The sequence below is a fragment of the Mobula hypostoma genome, chromosome 25 (genome assembly GCF_963921235.1).
Source record: "Mobula hypostoma chromosome 25, sMobHyp1.1, whole genome shotgun sequence".
In the NCBI taxonomy this organism is placed as follows: domain Eukaryota; kingdom Metazoa; phylum Chordata; class Chondrichthyes; order Myliobatiformes; family Myliobatidae; genus Mobula; species Mobula hypostoma.
In genome coordinates, this window is record NC_086121.1 from 10,917,352 (window position 1) to 10,945,054 (window position 27,703).

A 27,703-nucleotide genomic window follows, 5' to 3' on the forward strand; every position below is an offset into this window, starting at 1 on the left:
ATGATATTCCTTAATAATTTGCCCTCAGTGTATTTTCTGTTGCCAGTGTTATCCTTCTTTGCTGGATTCTTCATTTATCCCAATTTTCAGGTCTACCACTAACTTTTGTTTCCTTGTGTGTTTCTTCTTCCAACTTAATGTTCTCCTGAATTTGTTGGTTGGTCATATTCCATTTAGCACTTCCTTAGAATCTGCTCTCCTTATTGGGAAACATTGTAACGTGTCTGTTATCATCAGCCCCATAATATCAACATTCATCAAATTCATGGGACGAGCAGAGAAAGGATTGTACACAGCAGTGCAGAAGGAGTTAATTGGAGTCGACATTGATGGCCTTCAGTAGACCAATATAGGTTTCCCCCACTATCCGAAAGTAGAGTGTTCCTACGAAAATTTTTGTAAGCCGAAATGGCGTAAAGCGAAGAAGCAATTACCATTAATATGTATGGGAAAAATTTTTGAGCATTCCCAGACCCAAAAAATAACCTACCAAATCATACCAAATAACACATAAAACCTAAAATAACACTAATATATAGTAAAATCAGGAATGATATGATAAATACACAGCCTATATAAAGTAGAAATAATGTATGTACAGTGTAGTTTCAGTTAGCAGAATTGGGATTTAGCCAAAAACCGATTTGTAGAAAAAAAATCGGCACGTACACACATGCGCACACATCTGCCCGTACACACTTCACGGTCATGGTAGTCTTTCTCAGGGTAAACACAAGTTTAAAGCGGGCACCTTTTTTTTTTGTAAAAGTGGAAATCCTCTTTGGATTTCTTTCGGTTAGCGAAAACAGGTACTAATGTAGGTCTTTAGTAAGCGCGAAGTAGCGTAAAGCGAACTTTCGTAAAGCGGGGACACCTGTAAAACAGAAAATGTTTGGAAACTTGCAGGTGAACAACATCTGTGTAAAGAGAGACAGTTAATGTGTTAATGAGGAGCAGTTAACACTTCATCAGCATGTTAATGCACACAAAATGCTGGAGGAACTCAGCAGGTCCGACAGCATCTATGGAAATGAGTAAACCCAGGATGAAATCTCCACTCAAAAGGTTGACTGTTTATTCCTTTCCACAGATGCTAGAGGTGAGATCCTCCAGTATTTTGTGTGTGTTTGTCTGGATTTCCAGCATCTGCAGGATCTCTTGTGTTATTAACTTGTTAACCCTGTATCCACGGATGCTGCTTTCTACCAAGTGTTTCTGACATTTTGTGCTTTGGTTTCCAGATGTTCAGCATCTGCATTTTGTTTTATTTTTGACACAATGTTTTTATTTAAAGCTTAAGATATGAATGCACAGTTTGAGATTAACTCTTCAGAATATTTACAGTACCTGACATATGATATTTATTTGCAGATCATGAGAAACAGCCTGAAACGGGCTGTAATTCCATTCCAATCTCCAAGATGGGTCAAGTGTTTCATTCTGTGAAAAATATGGACTTCACATAATATACACTAGTTGTGCACTAAACTTGGAATCACAAAATATTCAACTTCAACTAACCAGTTGCAAATCTCTAAGCACTCATGTGAAAGAAGTAACATCAGGAAGTGAAATATTAAGTGAATATCAGGAAGAATTTTGACGGACATATAAAAAACAAGGAGATGGCTGAGATAAGCGTGGAATCCGATCCTGGCAAATTAATGACAGGAAGCAAAGAGGTGACAAATACATATTTTTCTTACATCTGTCTTTTCAGCGAGAATACAGCTAATATCCCTCGGATTACAAATGGGTTAATTTAAGGTAACATGGAGGAAGTGGTTTGCGACACAGAAGCAAAGAACTCTACAGCTCCAGTGAGTGAGATACAATTCCCACCATTGTCCGTAAGGAGTTTGTACGTTCTCCCCGTGACCGTGTTTGGGTTTTCTTCGGGTACTCCCTTTTCTTCCACATTTCAAAATTGATGGACAGATTAGTAAATCATTGGCTTGCTGTGTGCTGGCTCCAGAAGCATGGGAATGTGTTTGGGCTGTCCCAGTGCATCCTTGGAACGTGTTGGTCGTTGGTGTAAACAGTGCAGGTTTCACTGTTTCAATGTACATGTGACAACTAAAGCTAATCTTTAAAATCCAAATCACAATGGACAAAATGTCAGAGAAGCTCACATGACTGCTTGGAAACCAGCTGGAGGAGCCATTGGTTTTAAAGGAAAGGGCTGCAGAGATCATATACCTATTGGTTGAAAATTTCCAAACCTTACTAAATTCCATGGATTGGAGAGTCCTGGATTCCATTGTGTCTAATGATGCAGAAGACCACAGAATTGTGATGTTGATTTTGGATACTGAATTGTACTGAACATTAAATAAAGCAAATTCTGATATGTCTATCCACGGCCTCCTCTATGTCAAGATGAAGCCACACTCAGGTTGGAGGAACAACACCTTATATTCCTTCTGGGTAGCCTCCAACCTGATGGCATGAACACTGACTTCTCTAACTTCCATTAATGCCCCACCTCCCCTCCGTACTCCATCCGTCATTTATGAATTATTATTATTTTTCTCTCTCTCTCCTTTTTCTCCCTCTATCCCTCTGACTATACTCCTTGCCCATCCTCTGGGCTTCCCCCCTCCCCCTTTCTTTCTCCCTGGGCCTCCTGTCCCATGATCCTCTCGTATCCCTTTTGCCAATCACCTGTCCAGCTCTCGGCTCCATCCCTCCCCCTCCTGTCTTCTCCGATCATTTCGGATCTCCCCCTCCCCCTCCCACTTTCTTTCTTTTTCAATCTTTTTATTAATTTCAAAATATAAAAACAAAACATAGCGATAATACAAATAGTAGGAGATATATTGTTACATTTAAAAAAAGTAATTGCAAAACCAAGTAGTGTAAATTAACAAAGCTCCCAAACATGTAGAACTAACCACGGATAATACAAAGCAAAAAAAACTGGGGGAAAAATCATGAAAAAGAAAAAAAAAAGAAAACAAAAAAAAGCAAACCCCATCCCCAAAGAAAAACAAAATTAATCAACTAAACTAAAAGACTTGGGCAAAACTAACAACTTAAAAGTGGAAAAGAAGAAAACCTTAGTGTCGACGACTCCATTCCCCTCCAACAACAATACAGAGAGATAAAACAAGTTTGGAAATGATCAAATTACATCAAATGAAAACGCTGAATGAATGGCCTCCAAGTTTTTTCAAACTTAATGGAAGGGTCATAAACTGCACTTCTAATTTTCTCCAAATTCAAACACACCATAGTTTGTGAAAACCAATGAAATACAGTAGGAGGGTTAATCTCTTTCCAATTCAACAAAATGGACCTTCTAGCCATTAAAGTAAGAAATGCAATCATCCTTCGTGATGAAGAGGTTAAATTATTTAAGTCTATCATTGGTAGTCCAAAGATAGCAGTAATTGGATGAGGTTGTAAGTCTATATTTAGGACCGTTGAAATAATATCAAAAATATCTTTCCAATATTTCTCCAACAAGGGACATGACCAAAACATGTGGGTTAAAGAAGCTATCTCGGAATGGCATCTGTCACATATTGGATTAATATAAGAGTAATAACGAGATAGTTTATCTTTGGATATATGAGCCTCGTGCACTACTTTAAACTGTATCAACCTATGCTTAGCACATACAGAGGATGAATTCACCAACTGAAGAATTTGTTCCCATTTTTCAGTCGGTATATTAATCTCAAGTTCTCTTTCCCAGTCAGCTTTAATTTTATTAGAAGCATCAGGACATAAATTCATAATTATATATAATTGCTACTACACTTTTCTGAGAGAGATTTAAATCTAAGATTTTTTCCAAGGTGTCCATTGGATATGGATATGGAAAATTAGGAGAGACAGTAATTAAAAAGTTTCTAATCTGTAGATATCTAAAAAAGTGAGATCTGGGTAAGTTATATTTATTAGAGAGTTGATCAAAGGACATAAAACAATTATCCAACAATAAATCACGAAAAGATATTATACCTTTGGTTTTCCAATCCAAGTAAGCTTGATCCATCGTGGAAGGTTGAAAAAGAAAATTTGATATAATGGGAATTGAAACCATATACGTAAAGTATGCTTAACTATTGGTTGTTCATTTTCCAGCTCTTGGCTCCATCCCTCCCCCTCCTGTCTTCTCCGATCATTTCGGATCTCCCTCTCCCCCTCCCACTTTCAAATCTCTTACTATCACTTCTTTCAGTTAGTCCTGACAAAGGGTTTTGGCCTGAAATGTCGACTGTACCTCTTCTTATAGATGCTGCCTGGCCTGCTGCGTTCACCAGCATTTTTTATATGTGTTGCTTGAAATTCCAGCATCTGCAGATTTCCTCGTGTTGACATTTTGACTTTTGTCTCAGTGGAGGTGTTTGGACATTCACAGGTGTTCTGTTATTTATAATGGGCTCTCCTTGTTAAAGTGGAATTCTAAATGTATAAATGTATACCAACAAAAGTAAATAGTGACATTGTAATTACAGTGGCTGACAGTGCAACGTGGTACATCTTGGCCCAATTAAGCACTTGCCCCAATTAGTCAAAGTTTCATGGAAATAGTTAAAAAAGTGTTAAAAAAAATACAAACTGAGTGACAAATTATGTATGTATTTAAATTAAATGCGGAGCAAATTTGAACAATACCAATACTAGTACAGTACGATAAAATTGTTTGTTAGTTGCTCATAGTTATTGACTGAGAAATTCAGAATGGCTACAAGGTGGAGGGAATCAATTGGGGCCCTTAAAATGGCCGATGGATTGGATGAGGACAACCAGTCAAGAGGGCTGGAATACAGGAGTATAAATACCACTGGAATAGACATACCCAGGCATCACCACTGATGAAGATGGCAGAACTTGTCATTGGAACATCAGTTATAATTGACACCTGCGCCTGGCTAGAAGCTCGAGAAGAGATTATTAGTGTCATTGTAGTTATTGAAAGTGTACTGATTCACCAGCTGTTTATATTTGTACTTATGTTTACATAAACTGGATATGCTTTGAGTTCACCACAGAATGTCTCTGTGGTGTTTCCCGATCCCTCCCCCTTCCCTTCTCCTTTTCCCAATCGTGATTCCCCTCTCCCCGCTCCCTTCCCACTCTGTCCACAGCAGAGACCCACATCAGAATCAGGTTTATCATAAGTCAAGAATTGTTTTTGCAGCAGTACAGTGCAATACATGAAATTACTACAGTGCCATGTAAAAGTCTTAGGCACCCTATATACATGTGCCTAAGAGTTCTTATTATAGTACTGTAAATTCACATTGCTTCTTTGAAAGGAGTCCCTCTCCTCCTGAATCTGAGATTATCACTTGTAAAGAAAGAGTTCAATTTGATTCCTCCTTGGTCGCTGCTCAAATGTACAATACAAAATGGGTGTTTCTAAGACAAAATGTTCTTAGTGTAGAATGTGGGAATATTTTGAGAAAGTACAAGAAACCAGTCCACAGCAGTGTTTGGAGAGTTTAGTGTGAGCACTAGTCTATAACGCTGAGAGCAGATGATGGTAGAGAACATCTTTGTCTGGAGAGGGAAGAAGATTCTACAGGTGCAGATATGGCCTGGCATTTTCGCATGCATTAGAGCAAGGGATCTTGAAGGATATAAAAAGGGGCAATTCTGTTATGCAATTGGGAATCTTAAAATGGGTTGTGCCTTTTCCAAGAGCTGGATATAGAGGCTAGGACAACAAGAGGGAAACTGAAGAAGCTGTCGGATACTTGTAGTGCCCTCCATCACTACGTTGTGTGGTTTGGATCAGTAATTAGTTTTGTCTCTTTTACGACTTTATTAATCATTTTCATTTCTGTTTTTTATCTTGTATGTAACTCTGAAGTAATTTCTTACAGTCTTTAACACACGTACAGTGTCTCCTATGTTTGTGGATACATCTTGCTGCTGGTCAGTAGGGAACAGAGCAAACTTTAAAATATTTTCATTCCATCACTATGAACTACATCACTGAAGTTAGCTCAAAATGGTTGAACATAGAATAGTACAGCACAGTACAGGCCATTTGGCCCACAATGTTGTGCCGACCCTCAAACCCTGCCTCCCATATAACCCCCCCACCTTAAATTCCTCCATATACCTGTTCAGTAGTCTCTTAAATTTCACTAGTGTATCTGCCTCCACCACTGACTCAGGCAGTGCATTCCACGCACCAACCATTCTCTGAGTAAAAAAACCTTCCTCTAATATCTCCCTTGAACTTCCCATCCCTTACCTTAAAGCCATGTCCTCTTGTATTGAGCAGTGGTGCCCTGGGGATGAGGCGCTGGCTATCCACTCTTATCTATTCCTCTTAATATGATATGAATATTGTGTTCTGTAACTTCTGGAGTTTACAGAAAAACAAAATTGGTTTGTAAAATGTTTTTAAGTTGCAATTTATATATAACTTATATTTAACTTGATGGGCTGAATGGCCTATTTCTGCTCATATATCTTATGGTCTAAAAGATAATGGTAATATAGCAATACTCCCGCTACTGAAAGCAGTTTGCAAAGAGAGGTTGTTTCCGGGTTGCGGGGTTTTACTTCCTGTCTTTTCTGCCCGGTGGCATGCGTGTGACTAAACTATTTAGTAGGTCAATCTTGCCCTTCACTAAGGCCGAGGTAGGGGAACTTGGGCTTAAAAAGGTTGACAACCACTAGTCTAAATGGAAATGGTGGAGCACAAATATAATGTATAATGACATATTAGAAGTCTTGCAAGAAGTTTACATTTATGATTGCATTTGCTGATTTATGTTGTCAATAAGTAAACCTTTTAATACATTGTTCATTACATGTATGCAATAGAGGAGCTCTATTTTTACAAAATAAGAAAGACTGGAACGTGGAACCAAATTTATATTATGATATGTCTGATTATCTAAGATGTAACATTGAGCATTGAACCATATGTGTAGCATAGATATATTATGAAATGGAAGATTAATGTAGGACTCCATCAACAGAAAGGAAAATTAAATACCAATAACACTGGACAACAAAGAGAACTTTTGCGTGTATTTTATGGATTTTGAGCTGCTGATTATGAAAATCACCACGGAATTACCCTATCACTCACAATTTTCTTAAAAATGGACCACATTTGTCATTTTAATTCATAATTCAAGTCAGAATAACTGATGCTAATATTAAGGAAGGCATTATTTGTCGGTCCACAAACTAAACAGGTCACCAATGACAGGCAATTTGAAGAACCTCCAGTGGGACTGGGGAAAATCGCATGGAATACATTCAAGCATGTTGAAAATCTCCTTGGCAACTACAAAGCACCAGACTATGTGCAGCTGGTTAACAACATGCTTCAAGTATACAAAACCATGAAGTGTAACATGTCACTCCGTTCATTTTCTGCATTCGCATTTAGACTTGTTCCTTACAAATCTTGTTCTGGTCAGTAATGAGCACGGGGAAAGGTTTCACCAGGACATTGCAGTCATGGATAAACAGCATCAGGGCAACTAGAATCCATCAATGCTGGCTGATTATTGTTGGACACATAAGCGAGAAACCTCAGACACTAAGTACCAATGAAAATAGTCAATATTTTTGGCTGAGTCGCATTTGTCATCGTCAGAGTCATAGTCATACTTTATTGATCCCGAGGGAAACTGGTTTTTGTTACAGTTGCACCATAAATAATTAAATAGTAATAAAACCATAATAATTAAATAGTAATATGTAAATTGTGCCAGGAAGTAAGTCCAGGACCAGCCTATTGGCTCAGGGTGTCTGACCCTCCAAGGGAGGAGTTGTAAAGTTTGATAGCCACAGGCAGGAATGACTTCCTATGATGCTCAGTGTTGCATCTCAGTGGAATGAGTCTCTGGCTGAATGTACTCCTGTGCCCAACCAGTACATTATGTAGTGGATGGGAGACATTGTCCAAGATGGCATGCAACTTGGACAGCATCCTCTTTTCAGACACCACCGTGAGAGAGTCCAGTTCCATCCCCACAACATCACTGGCCTTACGAATGAGTTTGTTGATTCTGTTGGTGTCTGCTGCCCTCAGCCTGCTGCCCCAGCACACAACAGCACACATGATAGCACTGGCCACCACAGACTCGTAGAACATCCTCAGTATCGTCCTGCAGATGTTAAAGGACCTCAGTCTCCTCAGGAAATTATTGCAAAGTGTCAGTACTGTTCTGCGAAAAAACACATTATATTCAATAAATATTAGTTTCTTGTTCAGCCAAATTTCTACATGATACAAGTAGTCTGAAATTATATTTGTGTTCAGCTTCAAGCAGTCAATCATGAACAAAAAAAAATTTTAAGGAAGCAACGTTTTCAAAAAAAAATTTGTTGTCCAGAGTAAACTGAAAGGGCCTCCAAGAAAACGAGTGTTTGTGGGTTAGCTGAGGCAAATGCTTAGAGAGTGTCAGTTAATACCAATGCCACATTTCACTGTGTGTGCATAATGAATAAAGACTTTAATATTGATCACTTTCAGTTTCTCAGTGCCTTATTTCAGCAGTTCCAACACACGGTTGCAGGGGAAAGGACAGGAGAAGAGGAGCTTTTGGTGGAGATTGGAGAGTGAATCAGAGTCACAGAGAAAACAGCCCCTTTGGAATTCTGTAAGAGGAGATGAAGATGTATCTGATGGTTACAACATGTGGAAAGTGGTGGATGTTACTGACCATTATCCATTAAATGTGAGGGGTAATAATTTATCGGCAGTGCTTCTGATGGGCTGGCCTTGAGCAGAAGTCACCCACCGACTGATCAGTGGTCCTGAAACATGGACTGAATGTTTTTATCTGTGGAAATAGGTTAGTTTGAGTGTTGTTTCATTATATTCATATTGACTGCTGGATATTGTTTCCACATTCACTCAGCTTGGTCTCATCAAAACTTCAGTGACTGGATGCTAGTTCACAACATCTCATTCACCCTCTTAGTAGGTATCTACAGTGCTCTGTAATTGTCTTATGTACATGTATACATCTAGGGTGTCTAAGACTTTAGCACAGCACTGTATTTGTCAACGTGGAGTAGAGAATGTGTTTGTTAATCTGGCAGGTGCAAATATGTTGGGAATGGTGATGGTGTTACGCTGCAGGAGGGGTGTGGAACACGTGGCAGAGAAGGACTGCTGGGGTGGGGGATGTTGCAGATGCAGACTTGTCCAGCCCTGAGAAATCACGCAAGGTCATTTGATTCCAAACAATTGGTTAAGTGATTAATACAGAATGTCTTTATGGTGCTTCCTGCTCCCTCCCCTCTCCTTGCACCCTTCCCACTCTCAGTCCACAATAGAGACCCATATCAGAATCAGATTTATTATCACTCTCCGACATCATGAAATTTATTTTCTTTTGTGGCAGCAGGACAGTGCAATATTTAAAATTGCTACAGTACTGTGCAAATACTTTAGGCACCCTGGCAATATTTATGCGCCTAAGACCTTTGCACAGGATGTACAGCAGTGATAGAAAGGTTGCCAATCCTTTAGAATTTTCTCTATTTCCGCATAAATATGATCTAAAATTTGATCAGATCTTCACCTAAGTCCTAAAACTAGTGTGACAAAAAAAGCCAGTTATCAGAAGATTGATGCCGATAAGAAACCTTCAGAGATGTTAATGAGAGACGAGAAGGGATTAACGGAAAGGAGACACAGTTCCGAGTATTGTCAGAGACTGGGGTTTTGAACCCTGAACTGTTTGAAGTCTGATGGACAGGCGATACCCCAGCAGGGGGATAAAAAGGGACAGGTTCGCTAAGGCAGAGACACACGACTCCACGAGGTAATGAGACCCTGAAAGCGGTGTGCCCCCCCTCACTAGTTGGTGAGAGTTGTTGGAGGTCTGGTCGCGGGACCAGCCATAGACGCACAGGGTAGAAAGGTACGGATCGGCGGGAACCTGGTGTGTGTGTCTGCCCTTGCCTGGGTGCTGGATTCACCGCAGAAGAACGATCGTATCTGGAACGGAGGGGTCACAGTCGGTGACCTCAGAAGACATTACAAAGGGCTCGCCCGAAAGCTGACTGCGAGGAATATCGAAGGTCTGTTTGGAATCCGATTTGAATATTCTTTCGTTCTCTCTTTTCCCCGCCCAACGGCACAACAGTGATTACTGTGAACTGAACTGAACTTTGTGTCACTTGAAACTGGTCATTTACCCTTAGGCTGCGATAGAGCTTGATTGATCCTATTATCCTAGTTCTGTGTACATGTGTGTTTTACCATTGCTAAACTGTTGCATTTATATCCTTTTGATTAGAGTACTGTGATGCTTATTTCTTTAATAAAACTTTCTTAGTTCCAGTAATCCAGACTCCAACTAAGTGGTCCATTTCTGCTGGTTTGGCAACCCAGTTACAGGGTACGTAACATTAGATAAAGTGAATCCACTTAAATAAATAACACAAAATCATCAGATTTCTTCACTTATTTACTGAGAAAAATGATCCAATATTACATGTATTTGTTGGAAAAAGTATGTGAACCTTTGCTTTCAGTAACTAGTGTGACCCCTTGTATAACAACTTCAACCAAACATTTCCAATTACTATTGATCAGCCCACACATCAGCTTGGAGGAATTTTAGACCATTCCTCCATACAAAACAGTTTCAGTTCATCAATATTTCTGGGATACCTTACATGAAATCCCTCTTCTGATCATGCCACGGCATCTTAATTGGGTTAAGATCTGGACTCTGACTTGGCCATTTCGAAACATGAATTTTCTTCTTTTTAAACCATTCCATTGTTGATTTACTCTTGTTTTTTGAATCATTGTCTTGTTGCATCATCCAACTTCTATTGAGCGTCAGGTGACAGGCCACTACCTTAACATTCTGTAAAACGTCTTAATACAATTTTGAATTCATTGTTCCCTCAACAATTGCAAGTTGTCCAGTCCCTGAGGCAGCAAAGCATCCTCAAACCATGATGCTCCTTCCACCGAGCTTCACAGTAAGAGGTTTTGGTGATGGTGTGCAGAGTACTTTTTCCACCAAACATAGCAGTGTGCATTTCTGCCAAAGAGTTCAACTTTTGTCTCATCTGTCCGCAGAATAATAGAACATAGAACATAGAATAGTACAGCACAGTACAGGCCCTTTGGCCCACAATGTTGTGCTGACCCTCAAACCCTGCCTCCCATATAAGCCCCCACCTTAGATTCCTCCATATACCTGTCTAGTAGTCTCTTAAACTTCACTAGTGTATCTGCCTCCACCACTGACTCAGGCAGTGCATTCCACGCACCAACCACTCTCTGAGTAAAAAACCTTCCTCTAATATCCCCCTTGAACTTCCCACCCCTTACCTTAAAGCCATGTCCTCTTGTATTGAGCAGTGGTGCCCTGGGGAAGAGGCGCTGACTATCCACTCTATCTATTCCTCTTATTATCTTGTACACCTCTATCATGTCTCCTCTCATCCTCCTTCTCTCCAAAGAGTAAAGCCCTAGCTCCCTTAATCTCTGATCATAATGTATACTTTCTAAACCAGGCAGCTTCCTGGTAAATCTCCTCTGTACCCTTTCCAATGCTTCCACATCCTTCCTATAGTGAGGTGACCAGAACTGGACACAATACTCCAAGTGTGGCCTAACCAGAGTTTTATAGAGCTGCATCATTACATCGCGACTCTTAAACTCTATCCCTCGACTTATGAAAGCTAACACCCCATAAGCTTTCTTAACTACCCTATCCACCTGTGAGGCAACTTTCAGGGATCTGTGGACATGTACCCCCAGATCCCTCTGCTCCTCCACACTACCAAGTATCTTGCCATTTACTTTGTACTCTGCCTTGGAGTTTGTCCTTCCAAAGTGTACCACCTCACACTTCTCCAGGTTGAACTCCATCTGCCAATTCTCAGCCCACTTCTGCATCCTATCAATGTCTCTCTGCAATCTTTGACAATCCTCTACACTATATGCAACACCACCAACCTTTGTGTTGTCTGCAAACTTGCCAACCCACCCTTCTACCCCCACATCCAGGTCGTTAATAAAAATCATGAAAAGTAGAGGTCCCAGAACAGATTCTTGTGGGACAGCACTAGTCACAATCCTCCAGTCTGAATGTACTCCCTCCACCACCACCCTCTGCCTTCTGCAGGCAAGCCAATTCTGAATCCACCTGGCCAAACTTCCCTGTCCCAGAAGCATTGTGGAACATCTAGGTGGTCTTTGCAAACTTGAGATGTGCAGCAATGTTTTTTTTTTGGAGAGCAGTGGTTTCCTCCATGGTGTCTTTCCATGAACACGATTCTTGTTCAGTGTTTTTCTTATAGTGGACATATGAACAGAGAGATTAGCAGGTTGTAGAGATTTCTGCAGATCTTTTGCTGTTACCCTTGGGTTCTGTTTCACCTCCTTAACATTGCAAGTTGTGATCTTTGCAGGACACCCACTCCTAGGGAGAGTAGCAACACTACTGAAATTCCTCCATTTGGAGACGATTTCTCTTACTGTGGACTGGGACTCAGGTCTTTAGAAATGCTTTTGTAGCCTTTTCCAGCTTCATGCATCCCTACAATTCTTCTCAGGTCTTCTGAAAATTGTTTTGACCGAGGCGTGGTACACATAAAGTAATCTTTCTTGAGAAGTCCAGGATCTGTCAGTACCTTGACTTTATGTGTCTCTTTTATAGGGCGGGGTACCTCTACAACCCACACCTCCGATCTCATCTCAGTGATTGGAACACCTGACTCCAAATAGCTTTGTAGAAGGCATTAGCCCAGAGATCACATACTTTTTTGAACCTAGACTGTGATTGTTTAAATGGTGTACTCAGTATGACGAGAAGACGTAGAGTTGTTTGAATGTTATTAGTTTAGGCAGATTGTGTTTTATTGTCACTTAGATTAAAATTAGATCACATTTTGTGAGTAATTAATGCATAAAACCAGGTAATTGCAGTGTTCACAAACATTTTCTTGCAACTATATGTGGCTATCCATTTAGCCAGCTATCTAAACTCAGCGGCCATTTTATTAGGTGCTGTACACCTGCTCATTGATGCAAATATCTAATCAGCCAATCGTGGCTTCAACTCAGTGTGTTAAAGCATGCAGACATAGTTATGAAGTTAATTGTTCTTCTGACCAAACATCAGGATGGGGAAGAAGTTTGATCTGAGTGACTTTAACCATGGAATGAATGTTAGTACCAGATGTGGTTTGAACATCTCAAAAACTGCTGATCTCCTGGGGGTTCACACACAACAGTCTTTTACAGTTGACAGAGAATGGTGCTAAAAACAAAAAACACCCAGTGAGCAGCATTTCTGTGAGTGAAAACACCTTGTTAATGAGAGAAATCAGAGAAGAAAGGTCAGACTGGCGATAGTAACTCAAATAACCACATGTTATAACTGTGAATTGCAAAAGGGCATCTCGGAAAACATAACACATCAAAGTAGTTGGGCTACAGCAGCAGAAGATCACAAACATACATTCAGTGGCCACTTTATTGCTAAGTACATTGATGAAAGAAGAGTAGTAGATGCAGTATATATGGATTTCAGCAAGGCACTTGATAAGGTACCCATGCAAGGCTTAATTGAGAAAGTAAGGAGACATGGGATCCAAGGGGACATTGCTTTGTAGATCCAGAACTGGCTTACACACAGAAGGCAAAGAGTGGTTGTAGATGGGTCATATTCTGCATGGAGGTCGGTGACCAGTGGAGTGCCTCAGGGATCTGTTCTGGGACCCTTACTCTTCGTGATTTTTATAAATGACCTGGATGAGGAAGTGGAGGGATGAGTTAGTAAGTTTGCTAATGACACAAAGGTTGGGGGTGTTGTGGATAGTATGGAGGGCTGTCAGAGGTTACAATGGGACATTGATAGGATGCAAAACTGGGCTGAGAAGTGGCAGATGGAGTTCAACCCAGATAAGTGTGAAGTGGTTCATTTTGGTAGGTCAAATATGATGGCAAAATATAGTACTAATGGTAAGACTCTTGGCAGTGTGGAGGATCAGAGGGATCTTGGGGTCTGAGTCCATAGGACGCTCAAAGCAGCTGCTCAAGTTGACTCTGTGGTTAAGAAGGCATACAGTGTATTGGCCTTCATCGATCGTGGAATTGAATTCAGGAGCCGAGAGGTAATATTCAATCTTCTGTCCGTGGACTCACATTACACCGCACGCTGTCGAAGCAGTGCTGCCAGGATAATCAAGGACACAACCCACCCAGCCAACACACTTTTCGTCCCTCTTCCCTTCGGGAGAAGGTTCACGAGCTTGAAGACTCGTATGGCCAGATTTGGGAACAGCTTCTTTCCAACTGTGATAAGACTGCTGAACGGATCCTGACCCGGATCTGGGCCGTACCCTCCAAATATCCGGAACTGCCTCTCGGCTTTTTTGCACTACCTTACTTCCCATTTTTCTATTTATGATTTATAATTTAAATTTTTAATATTTACTAATGTTAACTATTTTTAATATCTTTAATATTTATTATTTGTAATATAGGGAGTGTGAAGCACAGAATCAAATATCGCTGTGATGATTGTATGTTCTAGTACCAATTGTTTGGCGACAATAAAGTATAAAGTATAAAGTATGTTGCAGCTGTATAGGACCCTGGTCAGACCCCACTTGAAGTACTGTACTGTGCTCAGTTCTGGTCACCTCACTACAGGAAGGATGTGGAAACCATAGAAAGGGTGCAGAGGAGATTTACAAGGATGTTGCCTGGATTAGGGAGCATGCCTTATGAAAACAGGTTGAGTGAACTCGGCCTTTTCTCCTTAGAGCGACAGAGCATGAGAGGTGACCTGATAGAAATGTATGAGATGATGAGAGGCATTCATCGTGTGGATAGTCAGAGGCTTTTTCCCAGGGCTGAAATGGCTGCCACAAGAGGGCACAGGTTTAAGGTGCTTGGGAGTAGGTACAGAGGAGATGTCGGGTAAGATTTTTACGCAGAGAGTGGTGAGTGTGTGGAATGGGCTGCCGGCAATGGTGGTGTAGGCGGATACGATAGGGTCTTTTAAGAGACTTTTGGATAGGTACATGGAGCTTAGAAAAGTGGAGGGCTATGGGTAACCCTAGTAATTTCTAAGGTAGGGACATGTTTGGCACAACTTTGTGGGCTGAGGAGCCTGTATTGTGCTGTAGGTTTTCTATGTTTCTGTGTATCTAATAGAGTGACCACTGAGAGTTTGTTGCTGTCCATCCAGCTAGCTATCTATGTGGCTATTTTACAGTTACTTACATCAATATTTCGTGTCTTCTACTTTTGCCACAAAACAACAAATTTCACAACAGATGTCAGTGGTAATGAGCCTGACCCTGGTTCTGAAGTCGGCTCCTGGTACTGAAGTCTGCTCCCTCCATGATTCCTTCTCCTTGTGTCCCACCCCACTATTCTTCCTCCTGGCACTTATCCCAGAAAGCAGCCAAAGTGCTCCACCTGCTCATTCACCTTCTCCCTCACCTCCATTCAAGACCCAAACAGTCATTCCAGGTGAAGCAAGACTTCACCTACGAAACTGCTGGGGTCATCTATTGTGTCCAGTGTTCCCAATGCGGACTCCTCTATATTGGTGAGACCGACTTAAATTGGGGGACCGTTTTGTTGAGCACCTCTGCTCCATCCACCAAAAGCCAAATTTCCCAGTGACCAACCACTTCAATTCCTATTCCCATTCCCGTTCTCCGACTCCTCATTTACTACAGTGAGGCCACTGTCATGGTGGAGGAGCAACACCTCATATTCCATCCTGTTTGCCTCCAATCTGATGGAATGAACATCGATTTCCTTCTCTGGTAAAATGCTTTTCTCTCCCCCTCCCTCTTCTTCTATTCCCCACTCTGGCCTCATATCATCTGCCCATCACTTCTCCACGGTGCTCCTTTCTCACATGGTCCATTTTCTCCTTTCAGATTCTTTCTTTCTCAGTCCTTTGCCTTTCCCACCTACCTGGCTTCACTTATCACTTTCTAGCTCGTCCTCCATCCCCCTTCTCCACCTTTTTATTCCAGCATCTTCCCCCTTCCTTTCAAGTCCTGCTGAAGGGTCTTGGTCCAAAAAGTCAATTGTTTATTCATTTCCCTTTCAGATTATTTTTGATTCAATGCCACCTCCGTCCAGGAGGGGGAGCAGGTGTCCATGGAAAAGATTCACATTGCTGCACAACATTCTGCACTGTTGTATAGAAGTACAATCTCCTTCACTACTTGTGGTGTTGCCGATTGACCTGAACATTGATTTAATGATGTGAGGAAAGATGATTGATGGGCTGGACACTCTGCTGAAATTGTCCCGCACTGCTGATCTGAGACACATTGTTGACCTCAACATCCAAAACCATTTTCCTCTCTCTGCTTCGAGATTGATAACATTCTTATTATCAAGAATGTGATGACAATAACATTTTTATTATCAAAGCAGAATTAAAGCAGATTGCACCTTCTGGTTTAACTAACGTTCTGTGTAAGAACGGCAATGTGTCCGTGTTGTTTTTTTACAAAACTTTAAAAGTTTACTTACATCACAAATACCCAAGGTACAAACATTCAGTATGTACAGGACAGTGAGTGCACTTAGATTAAAATATGTGTCACCCAGGTTAATTAAATCCAAAGATGTGATGTTAGAAACCTCCAGCTGCGGATAAGGATGAAAACAAGGTTTACAGACTTAAAAAAAACAGAATTTGAAACAAAGAGAATTGAGATGAGGCGCGGCTAACGCAGGAAGGACAAGGAGGGAAACACAGCAACGATAACGTACCGTATAGCCTACTGTATAATATGGGGACTACTTTGTGTTGTAGTAACACGTGGTTGCATGAGCTATTAGACGCATATTGATACGTATGTGTGTGTTCTGAGTTCGGATTCTGCCAGTAATGAATCTTGAAACATAGCTCCCGTCTCCAGCGTCTTTATTACTGTCATAGCATTGTTATGTAGTAAGGCCACATAAACAACGGATAAGAAGCTGAAGAGAAGAACTGTTAAGAGTGGAATTAGTGGTGAGTATCTTTACCCTGCTAACTTCAGCTTCAGGTTGAAACCCCTGGAGGAGAGACAATAGCGATACTGTAAAAGATTTATTAAAGCTACGGCTACAACACGCAGCAGCTTTAACGAGACAATATCGGCAGAGACGCGTGTGCAAAATCCTTACCGTGTAGTCGGGAATTAGTTCTGTAAAATCATACCAAGGGATTTGGTCAAGTTTTTGTACAAATTTGTAAATTGACTTACCGTGGAGGATAAACTGTTTCATTCCAATGAATCAAGAAACAAAACGGTGAAACAGCGCGGGAACGAAATGTATAATAACGCAGAGGATTTAATACGGTTCGATGTATAAGTTTATTTTAATTTGAAGAATCCAAATTTGATTTTCTGCAAGAACTGATTATTTTTGCCAATACTTCGATAAACTGCCGAACGAGATTTACCTTGTTTGAAAGTCGTGATGTTGGAGAACTGTGAAATGAGTTAAACTGCATAGATATATAACTTTTGAATTCAAAAATTCAAAGTTTTGAATTTGAATTTCAATTTGAAGACATACTGACTTAAACTGAAACTGCCATAATACTTAAGAATAGGAATTCAATTAACTTTTTTTGTAATTTATTTTTTATTGAAGTTCATCATCAAACAAACATTTCCATAAGATGTATTTCGGATATTGTACATTTTTTTCTTACAGTCATATTTGCCACAAATCTGCACATAATATTTATGAGGTATACACTTACAGAAAAGAGAGGAAAGAATAAGCAAAAGGAGAAAACTATGTACAAGTAGGGAGTGATCTTTTTAACAACATATTCATTGATTTGTGAGAATAAAATCAGGCCTATGAGGTGTTATGTAGTTAAACCTTTTTCCCAGTATGAATCCAGTTGTTCCCAGTAACTTTCTAACTAACTCGGGAAAGTATGCTGGGAATGGTGATGGTGTTGCGCTGCAGGAGGGGTGTGGAACACGGGGCAGAGAAGGACTGCTGGGGTGGGGGATGTTGCAGGTGCTGACATGTCCAGCCCTGAGAAATCACGCAAGGTCATTTGACTCCAAACAGTTGTTTTTTCATTATTACGGAATATCTTTATGGTGTTTCCTGCTACCTCTCCCCTCCCCTTTTCCCAGGCATGATTCTTCGCCTTGCCTGTGCAATACATAAAATTGTCACAGTAGTAGGTAAATATTTAGGCACTCTAGCTATATATATGCGCCTTAGATCTTTGCACAGTATGTTCAGCAGTGATAGAAAGTTTGTGAACCCTTAAGAGTTTTTTATATTTCTGCATAAATATGATCTAAGATGTGATCGGATCTTAATGTAATTCCTAATACTAGATAACGTGAACCCACTTGAGTAAATAACACAAAATAACTCCGGGAAAAAGGACAGGTTCGTCCGTAAACCATTAAACAGGGAATAACACGAGATCTAAATAGTTAGAGAGATTAGAGTAATAAATTAATCTCACTGATTTTAATTTAAAAGGAATCTATTTTGGGTTGATATCTAGGATTTGGATTCTAAACAGAATGTTGGAATTTTGAATTGTTCTTGCTCATGTAACTATTGTTGTAGATAAGTTTTGTATACAAGAAAAAAAATATCTCCAGAAGTGTGTGGTTTCTATTCACTGCCTTCTTCTGATGGCTCAGTCGCACTGACTTTAATTTTTTTTTAAAGGGTGTGGCCATTAGTCACGCGTTGAGACCGGTGTCACTCACGCTCTACCCGGGGCGGGACTCCTGCAATCGACTGGTTTAGTTCACTTATTTAAGCGGAAAAGCGGTACAGGGAACTGATTCCTCCTCCTTTGTAGAAATAAATCATTTATCCGGTTAAGGATTCGCACCCGGGAACTCGCTCCGAAGTTTGGTGCGGATGCCACTGCAGAACCAGCACAGGTAAGTGAGGCGAGTTTTAATTCCAGACTTTGTTCTATTTTCAAAGTGGCAGGGACTGTGGAATGCACAGTTGAAGAGACATTTTTATGAACAAGGCCGCGTGTCGCCAGCCGAGTGGACGGGTTTTTTTTATCAGCTGTGAAGTGGCTGAGTGCAGTCGCCTCGGTAAATTCAGCTGGGGCGTTAAGTGATGGTATGAAATGGATTTTGACAAGAAGTAAAAGGAAAATGAGTGAGGGGTTTGGGGCGTGTCGAAGATAACTTGACTGCAAGGTGATGATTACTTTCTTGACTAATTTTGATAAACACCATCATCTGGTTAGAATTTGCTAAGGAAATTCGATTCAAGTTGATCTTAAGTAAATTGTACACGGATATCGAAATAAAAGAGAGCTTTATTCACGATATGGTGGAGTGTGGAACCACTAACAGCGGGTTTCGAACTCCAAATAACAAAGAGAGCACGGCTCAGTTTATAAATGTACAAATCGATTGTAGGAGCAAAGATTGTTCGGTGAACCTTGTGAATTAGAAAAGATAAGCTAGTTTGATACGCGGTTTTCTTATGATAAACTATACGCGTAGCAACAGCCAAAAGTTAAATTCTGTCCTTTGGATAAACTTTGTATCAGCAAGTGCACGGTGCTGAAGCTCCTGAGGGAACTGGAGCTGCCGCTCGATGACCTTTTGACTCGTACCGGAGAGTGAGGATGTGATAGATCGGAGCTGCAGGAGAAGCAGTCAAGTAGTGTGAGCACGTGGTTCAGCTTTCCAGCAGTTGAGAGGAAGTGCTATTTGGGAGGGAAGGAAGGGGAGGGAAGATGTGTGGTTGGTGAGACCGAGGTTTGGACATCTGGGTTTACACTCTGCTTGTTGGTAAGCATGGGAATGGTGGGTGTGGTGTTTGTAAGGTCCCCATGTAAACTTAATTTTGCCGGACCAAATAATCACACCAAGCACAAGTCTTTACTTCAACTTTTCACCTGTTTATTTGTTGGAACTCAGACGGCGAGGAAAAACTCGGAGCCTAAACATCAGAGAGACAGGATTTCTGTCTGTCTGGCGGCTCCAAACGAGCTCTCTGTCTAACACTCAGAAACATGACATTTTATAGAACTGGCGAAGCAAAGAACAGTCAGTTTCATGGAAATTCCCACCAAATCAGTTACAGCAAAACTTAATTACTTAGGTAAGAGAGTACACTAGATCACGGGTTTTAATTACAGACAAATTCTTGCCTTATCAATAAAACTTGAATACCAAAGGTGGAAACATTGATCAATATGTGAACTCGTAAGACATGATGTATGCAGCCCACAGATCATTCTCAAAGGGATAGCTGTGGGTTGTTTTAAAAAAAACTGAAGGCAGTTTTTTTTCAGTCAGGGACAGTCTCTCCAACTTTTCATAGAACAGAACATACACAAGCTGGCACCTAATTTTAACCCGCTATTTACCAGAATCAGAGAATCATTTCTTACTTCCCCAACACCCTTAAACTTCATCATTCCCTCCTTTATCATTACATGATAACCTTTCAGAACAGATTGTCCCTTCTACAACATGATACAAAACATGACCAAAGGCACCATAGGATACAGACAACAATTAGAATCAGAATGCTTTATTACTGCCAAGTATGTAGACACATACAGGGAATTTGATGCTGGTTTCCCTGAGCTCTCGCTGTAATCAAAATTAATACAATCAGACTTCCGAAATGCAAAATACCACCATCAACCAATACATTTTCCTTTCGTCCAAGAGAGTCCTTCTGCTCAGTTCCTTCAGTAACATGTTTGCAGTCTGTTCAATGTATCCTCCGAGATTGCCCCTCCAGAAATGCACTGGGTGGCTTATGTTACACAGGGGCCAGTGTTCCAATATGGCAGATTAGTTCATCAAGGACCATTGGCTCAAGAAGATCAGTTTCTTCTGAAATCAGAGGGTTTTTCTGCCAATACAACTTCTTTTGCTGCCACTGAATTTGTAGAAAGTAGACGCCAGTAAATATATCCACGGTCTGTCAAGTCAGGGTTGTCAGAATCCTGTGTTGCCAAGCTTAGAACTTGCTGCACCAGCTCTGGTGTCTCATTTGGTTTTTTTAAGAATAGTTTCACAATGGCAGTCAAAAGTTGTAGTTGAACCCGTGTGCTCTCATCATGGTGACCTTCCAGGAAGCTCTCTAATTGCTCATCAGATTGTCTGTTCTTTCTGCATACTCTCCAACTATCCATATCATCGCTGCTCTTGCTTCTGGTTCATCCAGTGAGTCCAGATTTTCACAAAGTGTTGCAATAACACCTTCATTCTTGTTTGGCTATTTATAGAAAATGTCCTTTATTACTACAATAGCTTCTTGGACAACGTAGTTTACTTCTGTCTGAATGAGCTCAAGTAGCGTACTCACGCAGCGTTCTGTTTGCTCAACTTTAATTGCACGTCATCCAATTGCACGCACAGCATTTTCATACAAAGTCAACATCTACTTCAATTCTGCCAAAACCTGTGCAATGTTGGCCTGAGAAGCCAATCGAATCATAATATCCAGTTTTTGCAGTTTCACATATATTGGATCGTGGTATCTTTACAAAGAAAACCTTCGTTTCGTGCTTAAGAATCTCGGAACTTTTCTGTACAATGAGGTTGATGTTCCGGAGGGCAACGTATTGGAGTTCTGGTTCTGCAGACAACAGCGTTACCAGTGGGAGAGCCAGTTTCTTCAGCAAAGTCCCATAGTAATCCAAGTCCTTTGAAAGCATTTCCATGAATTTCATCAGAACCTTTACAGCCAATAAAACAACAACTGAGTTGGCATGAGATAAACGTGGTGTCACACACTCACAGATGCCTTGAGCTTCTCAGTCATCCTTTGGGCTATAATTGGCCAAACAGTCAAGGATAAATATCTGGCCCCATTCAGTACATTCATTTAAGGCTGTTAAAAGCTTGTTGATTGTCTGAAAATTGAGGTCTAACAAGTTGCTGTTTGGATGAGATTCCACAATCTCCAGCAGAGCAACCACAGCATTTGCAACGACCATTGGATTAGAGTCGGATATCAGATCCTTTAGAGTGTCCAGAAATCTCCTGATCTTCCAACAGCTGTGCACTGATGTCATGTAGCTTGGCTACACAGACAGCAGCAGTTTTTCATACGTAAGGGCCCTCATCCTTTAGACATTTTTGTAGGGGCGCACACAAATACTCAGTAATTTTATCCACACAGATGCAACCTATTGTTCTCAAGGCCAGCGCTCTGATAAGTGGATTGGGATCTTCACAGTCCTTAACAAAAGTGTTGACAGCCATAATTGCCATATCTGGTTGGCTCTTTGCATAGTTCATTAGACAGAGGTACACTAGTTTCAACTCCAAATTGTCTGTCTGCATACAGTTTATGACATTAGGAAAGAGGGCACTGACATCTTTGCCACCGGTCATTGAAGTAATCTGTTACTAAGGAAACCAGCATGGAGTCAATAGAAATAAGGCAAACAAGTAGTGAGGTCATGGAACCTATACAGATTGAAGAGGAGGAGGTGCTTGCTATCTTGGAGGCAAATCAGAGTAGATAAATCCCCAGGACCTGACAGGGTATTCCCTCGGACCTTGAAGGAGACTAGTGCTGAAATTACAGGGGCCCTGGCAGACATATTTAAAATGTCGGTATCCACGTGTGAAGTGCCGGAGGATTAGAGGATAGCTCATGTTGTTCCCTTGTTTTAAAAAGGCTCAAAAAGTAATCTGGCAAGTTATAGGCTAGTAAATTATTGGAAAGAGTTCTAAGAGATGGGATCTACAAGTATTTGGATAGACAGGGACTTATTAGGGAGAGTCAACATGGCTTTGTGCGTGGTAGGTCATGTTTAACAAATCTATTCAAGTTTTTTGAGGAGGTTACCAGGAAAGTGGATGTAGGGAAGGCAGTGGATGTTGTCTATATGGATTTCAGTAAGGCCTTTGACAAGGTCCCACATGGGAGGTTAGTTAGGAAGATTCAGTCGCTACGTATACATGGTGAGGTAGTAAATTGGATTAGACATTGGCTCAATGGGAGAAGCCAGAGAGTGGTAGTGCAGGATTGCTTCTTTGAGTGGAGGCCTGTGACTAGTGGTGTGCCACAGGGATCAGTGCTGGGTCCATTGTTATTTGTCATCTATATCAATGATCTGGATGATAATGTGGTAAATTGGATCAGCAAGTTTGTTGATGATACAAAAATTGGAGGAGTAGTGGACTGTGAGAAAGGTTTTCAAAGCTTGCAGAGGGATTTGGACCAGCAGGAAAAATGGGCTGAAAAATGGCAGATGGAGTTTAATACAGACAAGTGTGAGGTATTGCACTTTGGAAGGACAAACCAAGGTAGAACATACAAGGTAAATGGTAGGGCACTGATGAGTGCAGTAGAACAGAGGGATCTGGGAATACAGATACAAAATTCCCTAAAAGTGGCATCACAGGTAGATAGGGTCCCAAAAGCTACATTGGCCTTTCATCAATCAATGTATTGAGTATAGGAGTTGGAATGTTATGGTGAGGTTGTACAAGACATTGGTGAAGCTGAATTTGGAGTATTGTGTGCAGTTTTGGTCACCTAATTACAGGAAGAATATTAATAAGGTTGAAAGAGTGCAGAGAAGGTTTACAAGGATGTTGCTGGGACTTGAGAAACTGAGTTAGAGAAAGATTGACAACAGGAATTCTGCAGATGCTGGAAATTCAAGCAACACACATCAAAGTTGCTGGTGAACGCAGCAGGGCAGGCAGCATCTCTAAGAAGAGGTGCAGTCGACGTTTCAGGCCGAGACCCTTCGTCAGGACTAACTGAAGGAAGAGTGAGTAAGGGATTTGAAAGTTGGAGGGAGAGGGGGAGATCCAAAATGATAGGAGAAGACAGGAGGGGGAGGGATGGAGCCAAGAGCTGGACAGTTGATTGGCAAAAGGGGTACGAGAGGATCATGGGACAGGAGGCCCAGGGAGAAGGAAAAGGGGGAGGGGGGAAAACCCAGAGGATGGGCAAGGGGTATAGTCAGAAGGACAGAGGGAAAAGAAAGGAGAGTGAGAGAAAGAATGTGTGTATAAAAATAAATAACAGATGGGGTACGAGGGGGAGGTGGGGCATTAGCGGAAGATAGAGAAGTCAGTGTTCATGCCATCAGGTTGGAGGCTACCCAGACGGAATATAAGGTGTTGTTCCTCCAACCTGAGTGTGGCTTCATCTTTACAGTAGAGGAGGCCGTGGATAGACATGTCAGAATGGGAATGGGATGTGGAATTAAAATGTGTGGCCACCGGGAGATCTTGCTTTCTCTGGCGGACAGAGCGTAGATGTTCAGCAAAGCGGTCTCCCAGTCTGCGTCGGGTCTCGCCAATATATAAAAGGCCACATCGGGAGCACCAGACGCAGTATATCACCCCAGTCGACTCACAGGTGAAGTGTTGCCTCACCTGGAAGGATTGTTTGGGGCCCTGAATGGTGGTAAGGGAGGAAGTGTAAGGGCATGTGTAGCACTTGTTCCACTTACACGGATAAGTGCCAGGAGGGAGGTCAGTGGGGAGGGATGGGGGGTGACGAATGGACAAGGGAGTTGCGTAGGGAGCGATCCCTGCGGAATGCAGAGAGAGGGGGGGAGGGAAAGATGTGCTTAGTGGTGGGATCCCGTTGGAGGTGGCGGAAGTTACGGAGAATAATATGTTGGACCCGGAGGCTGGTGGGGTGGTAGGTGAGGACCAGGGGAACCCTATTCCTAGTGGGGTGGCGGGAGGATGGAGTGAGAGCAGATGTACGTGAAATGGGGGAGATGTGTTTAAGAGCAGAGTTGATAGTGGAGGAAGGGAAGCCCCCCTTTCTTTAAAAAAGGAAGATAGTGGAGGAAGGGAAGCCCCTTTCTTTAAACATCTACGCTCTGTCCGCCAGAGAAAGCAGGATCTCCCAGTGGCCACACATTTTAATTCCACATCCCATTCCCATTCTGACATGTCTATCCACGGCCTCCTCTACTGTAAAGATGAAGCCACACTCAGGTTGGAGGAACAACACCTTATATTCTGTCTGGGTAGCCTCCAACCTGATGGCATGAACATCGACTTCTCTAACTTCCGCTAAGGCCCCACCTCCCCCTCGTACCCCATCTGTTACTTATTCTTATGCACACATTCTTTCTCTCACTCTCCTTTTTCTCCCTCTGTCCCTCTGAATATACCTCTTGCCCATCCTCTGGGTCCCCCCGCCCCTCCTTGTCTTTCTTCCCGGACCTCCTGTCCCATGATCCTCTCGTATCCCCTTTTGCTTATCACCTGTCCAGCTCTCGGCTCCATCCCTCCCCCTCCTGTCTTCTCCTATCATTTTGGATCTCCCCCTCCCCCTCCAACTTTCAAATCCCTTACTCACTCTTCCTTCAGTTAGTCCTGACGAAGGGTCTCGGCCTGAAACGTCGACTGCACCTCTTCCTAGAGATGCTGCCTGGTCTGCTGCGTTCACCAGCAACTTTGATGTGTGTTGTTTAGAGAAAGGTTGAATAGGTTAGGAATTTATTCCTTGGAGCGTAGAAGAATGAGGGGAGATTTGATAGAGGTATATAAAATTATGATGGGTATAGATAGAGTGAATGCAAGCAGGTTTTTTTCCACTGAGGCTAGGGGAGCAAAAAACCAGCAGACATGGGTTAAGGGGGAAGGGGGAAAAGTTGAAAGGGAACATTGGGGGGGCTTCTTCACACAGAGTGGTGGCAGTATGGAATGAGCTGCCAGATGAAGTGGTAAATGCGGGCTCACTTTTAACATTTAAGAAAAAGTTGGACAGGTATATGGATGAGAGGTGTACTGGGGGATATGGTCCAGGTGCAGGTCAGAGGGACTAGGCAGAAGAATGGTTTGGCACAGCCAAGAAGGGCCAAAAGGCTGTTTCTGTGCTGTAATGTTTCTATGGTTTCTAATTACTTGTTCTGCTTTTTGAGTTGGAAGATTTCTCCTTTCTTGGTTGTTGTGAAATATTTAGAATCAGTCATGGTGAATGGTCCTCTCCACCGAGGTCTGAGTTTCCCTCGATCCCAGTTCTTGATCAGGACAAAATCTCCAGGCTCAATTTTGGGGTAGTCACCTTCAGGCTGGGTTTCGTCTTCCCGATAGGCCTGTCGTACTTGTGAATGCAAGCTGTGGAAAGTTTCAGTTAATTTGCATTAATATTTTCCCATCTCCTCCCCCAAGTTATGCATATCTAATTTTGCAGGTAAGCTTTTGGGGAGAAGCGACAAACAAGGTCGGGGTCCCCATGGGGTTCTCAAAGGCTTCCCGTAGATAATTTCTGCAAGTGATAACTCCGTCTTACGTGATGGCGTGATTCTCATATGGAATAGGGCTAAGGGTAAAACCTTCAGCCAGGTCAGTCCAGTCAATTGTGTAAGTTTGGCCAACTTATCTTTCAAGGTACCATTGGCTCGTTCCACTGTTCCGGCTACTTTCTGATGATGGGTATAGTGGAACTGCTGTTTTATAGCAAGTTCTTTACAGACTTCCTCATTTATTTTGGCAAAAAAATGTGGCCCATTGTCCAAGTTTATCATTTCTGGAAGTCCATAGTGAGGAATTATTTCTTTTAGCAATATTTTCACAACAGTCACAGCAGTATTATTAGTTGTAGGAACAGCTTCAATCCATCTGCTAAATACATCTACTATCACTAAGCAATACTTATAACAATGTACTCTAGGTAATTCTATAAAATCAAGTTGCAAAGAGGAAAAAGGTCCACCAGGCAAGGGGGTAGCTTCAGAAAGACAGGGCATCCCTTTTTCAGCATTCGTGTTTTCTACAAATTAAACATGCTGTGGCTCGCTTTCTGGAAATCAGGGTGTCACCAAGATTGTAATAATGTATTAACCATTTCCCCCCTTGCCCAAGTGTGTACAATTATTTATATAATCTATCAAAATAAGTCAAAATACAGAGGGAACACAGACCTGTCCCGCAGGGGTCACCCATAAATTGGTCTGAGGTTCAGTGTGGCAACCCATTTGGGACCATTGTTTGTGCTCTCCTTAGGGACGTATGTATTTCCCCCATATCTGGCATACCCGTCCTTAGATTTTGTCTAATAGGAGCTTGCTGGGTTCCCAAGGGGACTAAAAGTGTGGGATTCAAGGCTGTCTGTTCAACTGCTATATCAGCCCTAGCATTGCCTTTAGATATCTCATCAGATTCCCCAGTATAGGCTGCACATCTAATAATATTCAAAACTCAAGGTAGCTGTAGAGCGGTGAGTAAGTTGTTTACAAAGGTAGCATTACTAATGTGGGGCGGGGGAGTCCAGAGGGAGTCAGGAATCCTCAAAATTTGGTAGTCAGTGTGTAATGGGAATCTGTGTAAATGTTTGCACTTCAGTCCGTTGCTACGATACAGTAGCTCAGCTTCCTGGGCAGAGACAGCTGCTTCAAAGGAGGCTTGCTCAATTACTTCACTGTCATCATTTATCGCATAGCCAGAACATTGTTTTCCTGCTGCATCGACAAAAGAGTTTCCATCCTCATAAAACGTTGCCTCAGGATTGAGGCGGTATTGCCGAAGGGGTGGGAGAGTCCTTCTTTCACAGTGATCTGGATGGGGGGCAGTTGGTGCGGCCAACTTCGTGGCCTGAAATTGCCCGGAGATGGGGTACAACGTCTTGGGGTCGGTCAATATTAAAAATGTCTTAACGGATGTCCCGTCTTCACCTCCGACTCCTTCCAGTATTGGAGTTGGCCCGCGGCCAAGTCTTGCCAGTCTCCCTTGGTGCTGGAGGCTTGTTTCATCAAGGTGTCAGCAAGGAACCTTAGGCTTTTTGGCTTGA

General features: G+C 41.8%; 2 protein-coding genes and 1 pseudogene across 6 annotated transcripts in view; 2 read left to right on the top strand and 1 right to left on the bottom strand.

Moving 5' to 3' along the window:
• LOC134337728 (tumor necrosis factor receptor superfamily member 5-like) overlaps positions 1-8,435 on the top strand; it is a 68,497-nt gene extending 60,062 nt beyond the window's left edge. For 4 of the 5 annotated variants that reach the window (XM_063032941.1, XM_063032943.1, XM_063032944.1 and 1 more), the window contains one exon: positions 1,372-8,431. The gene's annotated coding sequence lies outside the window, so the exon portion shown is untranslated. Of the gene's footprint in view, positions 1-1,371 lie in introns of all 5 variants that reach the window. The other variant, XM_063032945.1, reaches the window with a different exon arrangement.
• A 10,302-nt stretch (positions 8,436-18,737) lies between these two features.
• LOC134337666 (AP-1 complex subunit beta-1-like) lies at positions 18,738-22,475 on the bottom strand (annotated as a pseudogene).
• LOC134337896 (tumor necrosis factor receptor superfamily member 5-like) overlaps positions 18,762-27,703 on the top strand; it is a 38,928-nt gene continuing 29,986 nt past the window's right edge. The window contains exon 1 of the mRNA XM_063033235.1: positions 18,762-18,876. The gene's annotated coding sequence lies outside the window, so the exon portion shown is untranslated. The remainder of the gene's footprint in view (positions 18,877-27,703) is intronic.